This window comes from Rosa rugosa, chromosome 6 (assembly GCF_958449725.1).
Source record: "Rosa rugosa chromosome 6, drRosRugo1.1, whole genome shotgun sequence".
Taxonomy (NCBI): Eukaryota; Viridiplantae; Streptophyta; class Magnoliopsida; order Rosales; family Rosaceae; genus Rosa; species Rosa rugosa.
This window is the reverse complement of record NC_084825.1, coordinates 21039918-21045923: the sequence shown is the minus strand read 5'-3', so window position 1 is coordinate 21045923 and position 6006 is coordinate 21039918.

The following is a 6006-nucleotide window of genomic DNA, read 5'->3' as shown; positions in this document are numbered from 1 at the left end:
CAAGATATAAAGCAAGATTGGTTGCTCCGGGATACAGTCAAGAAAAAGGCTTGGATTATGATGAAACCTTTAGTCCAGTTGTAAGACATAGCACAGTGAGAATTATTATTTCTCTAGCTGCAATGTACAACTGGGAATTTTTTTTTTTTTTGAAAGGATGTATAACTGGGAATTAAGGCAACTTGATGTCAAAAATGCTTTTCTGCATGGTGATCTTAAGGAAGAAGTATATATGCATCAACCTCATGGTTTTGTTGATCCAATCCACCCTAATCATGTTTGTTTGCTTAAGAAATCCCTATATGGTTTAAAGCAGGCACCAAGAGCTTGGAATGAGAACTTCACCAACTTTCTTCCTGCCTTGGGATTTAAGTTCTCTCATTCTGATCCGAGTTTGTTTGTTAAGAACACAAGTAATGGAATTATTGCACTGCTACTCTATGTTGATGATATAGTTATTACTGGTTCTGACAGAAATGGTGTGTCAGTTGTTATATCTGAACTCAGTGATGTATTTGACATGAAAGACCTTGGTCCTTTGTCCTATTTTCTGGGAATAAATATTCTGTACAAAGACAAGGGCATCCTCTTATCACAGGAGACATATGCAAAGGAGTTGATAGCCAAAGCTGGTTTAGAAACTTGCAAAGAGTGTAATACTCCGTGTTTGCCTCATTTTCAGCTTCTCAAAAATAAAGGTACACCTCTATCAAATCCTACTCTCTATAGGAGCATTGTTGATGCACTACAATACTTGACATTTACCAGGCCTGATATAGCTTATGCTGTAAACACTGTATGTCAATTCATGTCCACTCCTACTGATGTACATTTTGCATCGGTTAAGAGGATCTTGAGATATTTGCAAGGTACTATGTCTAAAGGACTGTTTTACAAGTTTGGTAATAGTGTTGCTTACATTAATGCCTTCTGTGATGCTGATTGGGCTGGAGATATTAATCAACGAAGATCAACTACAGGTTTTATCATCTATCTTGGACATTGTCCTGTCTCATGGCAATCTAAGAAACAAGGGTCTGTTTCTAGAAGCTCTACTGAGGCTGAGTATAGAGCACTTGCTAATACTGCAGCAGAGATTTCATGGATGAGACATATTCTGTGTGATCTGCAGGTCAGGATTCCAGCTCCACCCTTGTTGAAATGTGATAATCTTTCTGCTCTTGCTCTATGCTCAAATCCAGTTTTTCACTCAAGGATTAAACATCTTGATAACGATTTTCATTTTGTCCGAGAGAGAGTTCAAAGACAAGATCTTCTGCTTCAGTATGTACCTACAGAGAGTCAAACTGCTGATGTTTTTACCAAAGGTCTTCATAGCCCAGTGTTTAAGCAGCATTGTGTCAATCTCAGTGTGCTATCTCCCACTGAGATTGAGGGGAGATGTTAACAAGTCAACGTGAAGCTCATGGTCTAGTATGGAGTCAACAAATCAACCAATAAAATGTTGTCCAGCTGTAATACATGAAGTGGCCATCTATTGCTGATGTGGATTTACAGACTGTAATAGCTACTAGGGTTTTCATTTTCGTTTCTTTCGTTGCTTTATTTCTGAGTACTATAAATAGCTCTTGGGTTGTAATAATGACTTAATTCATTAATTGGGAAAATCTCTCAGATATTTTGACTGAAACTCTCTCTCTCTCTCGGTGAGTTCATCTTCTTCTTCCTTAAGCTCTAAGCTTGTAGAGTCATGGCAGCAAGGTTATCACAAGCATCACTTGGAGAAGTTAAAAGAGACACATTTCCGTGGCTTCAAAGGTAGTCTTGCAAATTGAATTAAACTCATTCATATTTGTCTGCAACCATCACGAAGCAAAGGCTTAGTCATGTTTCTCTTTGCTATTCATTCTCATTCCTCTGTGTGCAGAGACACAATTTTGAAGCTGACCGATACGATGACCTTTGCCATACATGGCGTTCAAGGAGGTAGAATTGGCCATTTAGATTGTTAATCACAAAACTCCTCGAACATGCACCAATTATACACTTTCCATTGCCAGCTTGCAACAGCTTCCGTTGCTTCTTTTCAGTCTTATCGCAGCTCCAATCTCCAGAGTCATGTCAATAGACTTTCTCGCATTACACGTGGCTGTTCATGAACAGCCATTGCTCAATGCAATAAGCTTTAGAAAATATAGAATTTTGGCTGTTCATGAACAACTTCCATTCTAATAATTTGTTTTCTTGTTTGGAGAGCAACCACAACAGCGCCATTTGGAAGAAGTTTTGAGCATTGAAACGAGGCCGTTCGTGAACAACCGTTTTGTTTCAATGCGTTAAGAATTTGAGAGCAGCAACAATGTCATTTTGACAAAGAACTCTAATAACAATGGTCGTTCATGAACGGCCTATTAGAGTTTTGGAGGCCACAAGACATAGAGGACAAATTGGAGAGGCTTCACAGGGAAGACAAATGTATACCTGCAGCTTTCTTTCTCTGGTAGCTGTTTCTCTGTTTCTCTTTATTCTCTCTGTATTTCTTCTTTCTTTCTTTTTTTCTGCTCTTTGTAGTGTTTTTCCTGCTCTGCTGGGTATCTTTTGTATTCCCCCCCCCCCCCCTTTCTTTGTTGTTGTAGAGCCTATTTATAGGCAATTGAGGATCACCGTGTGAGCTGAAGATGACAATATCTCTCATTCAAATTCAAATTTGAATATATGATCAAAGCAGCAACTAACTCACATTCTTAGCCTTGAAATTCTGGTGGCTTTTGTTATCCTTGTTGGATAGATAATTTAACATTTCTTGCTTGCCATTTGAAACCAGACAAAGCTTTGAATAGCAATATATCTCATCTGTTTGCTATTTGAATTTGGTCAAAGCCAATCAAACTTTGAATGACAATTATCTTCATTCAAAGCCAACAAACCATAAGCTTATCAGTAGAGATATGAAAACACCAGATGGAACAATAACTTGATGTTTTTGAATAACAAACAAGGCTTTGTAATTAAACAACTCAAGTAAGAAGAACACAAGAATTGCTGACGCAGTGTAAACCTCACCACTGAGGAAACTTCACTGCATGGCTTTTAACGTAGCTAACACGAGGAACAAATCCACTATTAAATCAAATTGTTACAGATCACAAGTCATAGTATTCAACACAACCACGTTACTAGCAACACAGCTAACTTGTATACAATTTGAAAAGCCTATTCTGTAAACTCAAATCTCTCAATGTCTGGTAAGCTTCAACGAATCAATCTTTCCCTTTTTCCTTGTATCAAGGACTCACTGATCTCAAGTATGATATGTGAGAAAGAATGCAGAGAACAAGAAAAGTAAATATCAAAGAGAGTTTTTCCAGAAATCAATTCATGAAGACTATGCAACACATGAAACAACCAAAGATACCTAACACCAAAACTCTACTTCATAAATCAGTTTAACAACCTTATATAGAGGAGCAAGACTCCCCCTCAATCAAATCTTTTCTTAATCACCGGATAAGATAAATATGGAAAGGTTTTAAAACTGTTTTGAATATGCAATCAAATCTCTATTGGATATGCATATTGAAAGCATTGTAAATCAATTTAGAATCATGCAAAATGATATGAATTAAAAGACACCTTTATCTTAAGATCAGTGAGCATGTTTCCCTTGATTTCCTCTTCATGATCCGATTCTGCAATCTTCCTTTATAGCCTTGAGTCACCGGAAAGGCAGGAGAAATATTCTCCTAATCCTTTGCGACTTCGGATCTCCTACCAGCCTTTTGTTTCCTAATCTCTTTGGGAATGTGTGTGTTGAATGAGAATAGTCCAACATACTTACAATCTCCCCCTTTGGGCATTCCCATTCAACACACAACTTTTCATCTTGTATCCTGCAAATAAGACTTCACATACACTATACCAGATAGTCACAACTCAACTTAGAACATAGTAACCAAAAGGTAGACCAATAGGTGTCACTTGGATTGAAGAATCAGTTTCCATCCTTTTCCAGATCCAAGTGACAAAACAAATACCTAACAAATAAAATAAGCATCCAAATAGTCTGTGCTTATGCACTTACAACCAAAATAAACGAAATAAAATTTTTGTCCATCAAAAGTTAAAATGCAGAAAGAAAATAATAATAATAAAAAGTTTGTTTTACTTCTCCCCCTTTGAATGGAAAGGCACATCAAATTCCTCCAGTAGCTTGGTCACGGTATCCTGAAACTCCTCGCTGTCCATGGAAGCAGTGTTGTCCTCCGGTGCTTCTGCCTCCTTGACTGCAAGGGACGGACCAGGAGCGCCAAACCCAGGAGGGTGGCGCTGCATGTTCCGGATTTCCCTGGTGAGGTTGGTCAGAGAGTGATGAGTGCGGACCAGGAGAGAATTCATATCGTCCATGTCGTTAGTGAGGCAAGCAATCCGCCAATCAGCCACCAGGATGGAATCACGAAGACTGTCCAGAGAAACAGGAGGATGAGATGCATCAGAAGGCTCGCCAGTTTGAGTCTGAAGAGATTGACGAAGAGGAGGGCTGCGGCTCCGTTCGCGATGCATGCCAGGATGGAGGACGCCGGCTCTGGCAGCGGCCTGGCGGCCCTCCTCAGGAGGAGGAAGACGCCGGTGTCCACCAATGCGTGAGGTGATTTTAGTGCGAACCATGATGAGAGAAGAAGTTTTGGAAAAACTTGCACACGTAGACAAACCAGAGTGAAATCCGAGAGAGATATGATAGATGGTATTTATATCAAACCAGTAGGGTTAGAGAATTTGAAGAGACAGGCCAGTTGGAGATAGCGTCTCCAAGAAGGAGAGAAATTATGACAAGTTATGGTTCCGAGATACACGCATGCAAGTAATTTCTCCCCCTCAACTTATGCTTAACCAGTAAGGAAATTAAGTTCAACCAGTTGGCAGTCAAGGAGAGAGACCAACAAAAATATAGATTCCCGTAATCTGCAATTATATAACACAATCTATTCCCCTGCTAAGTATCAAAGCAATGAATGCAGTTGTCATATCGAAGGGAGAAAATATAGCATAGTTGAAGCACAGAGAGCATAAATCATGATGTATTCTATCAACAAATAGGATTGGTACTCATTATTAGACCTTAAGGAGTAAACCTGTGTCAAAAGTGAGTATAAGCAGTACGTGGGGCTTAGAGACAGGTTTAGTGAAAGAGAGGAGAAGTGAAGGAGGAGAACTGGACATATGAACCGGCTCAGGAGATATCCTAGGAGAGATAGGAAACATTGTTCCCAAGAGATCAATGTAGCTGAGTCATAGACTTCTTTAATTTGTAACGGCACAAACTCATGTAGCAAGACACATTCTAGTAGCTCCCAGACCAGATGATCTTAGGGTACTAAGCATAACAAGGATGCTCCATTGAGAGGGTCTCGAGTTGTGGTTTGTATTTTCACGATTGATTTACATAGGTCACCAACCAACTCGTTTCTTGCAAACCGTGGAAAGTTCACCACAACCAGGGCCTGATTACTTTGAGAGGAGGGATATATTTATCCATTCTCGTTTCTTACAAATCCTAGAAAGTTCACCACAACTAGGACCTGATTACTTTGAGAAGAGGGAATGAATCATCTGAGCATTTTAAGCAGTTCTCCTACTTTACCGATACTCTCTTGACAAGAAACAAGAAACATGCCACCACATAAAGCTATAAGTGAAGTGCATAACAAAGTTACCTGATTAAGTGACTAAACATGAGTACACAATTATTTGTCCAGAATAAGACATGATAACAATGGACACTTAACTGATGATAGTGCAATTCACTAAGGACAATGGTCAAGGTACACTAAGATCACAATTTTCTCTCCCGACAGTGGACAGACATTAGAGTGCCTCAATACTTAGAACAGATCCCCAGAGCATTTCTCAATAGTTCAAACCTAGCAGTGTCTAGTGGCTTAGTGAACAGATCAGCTAACTGAATGTCAGTGGGCACAAAGCTCAACTCGAGTATATCTTGTTCAACTAAATCTCTAATGAAGTGATATCGAAGATCAATGTGCTTTG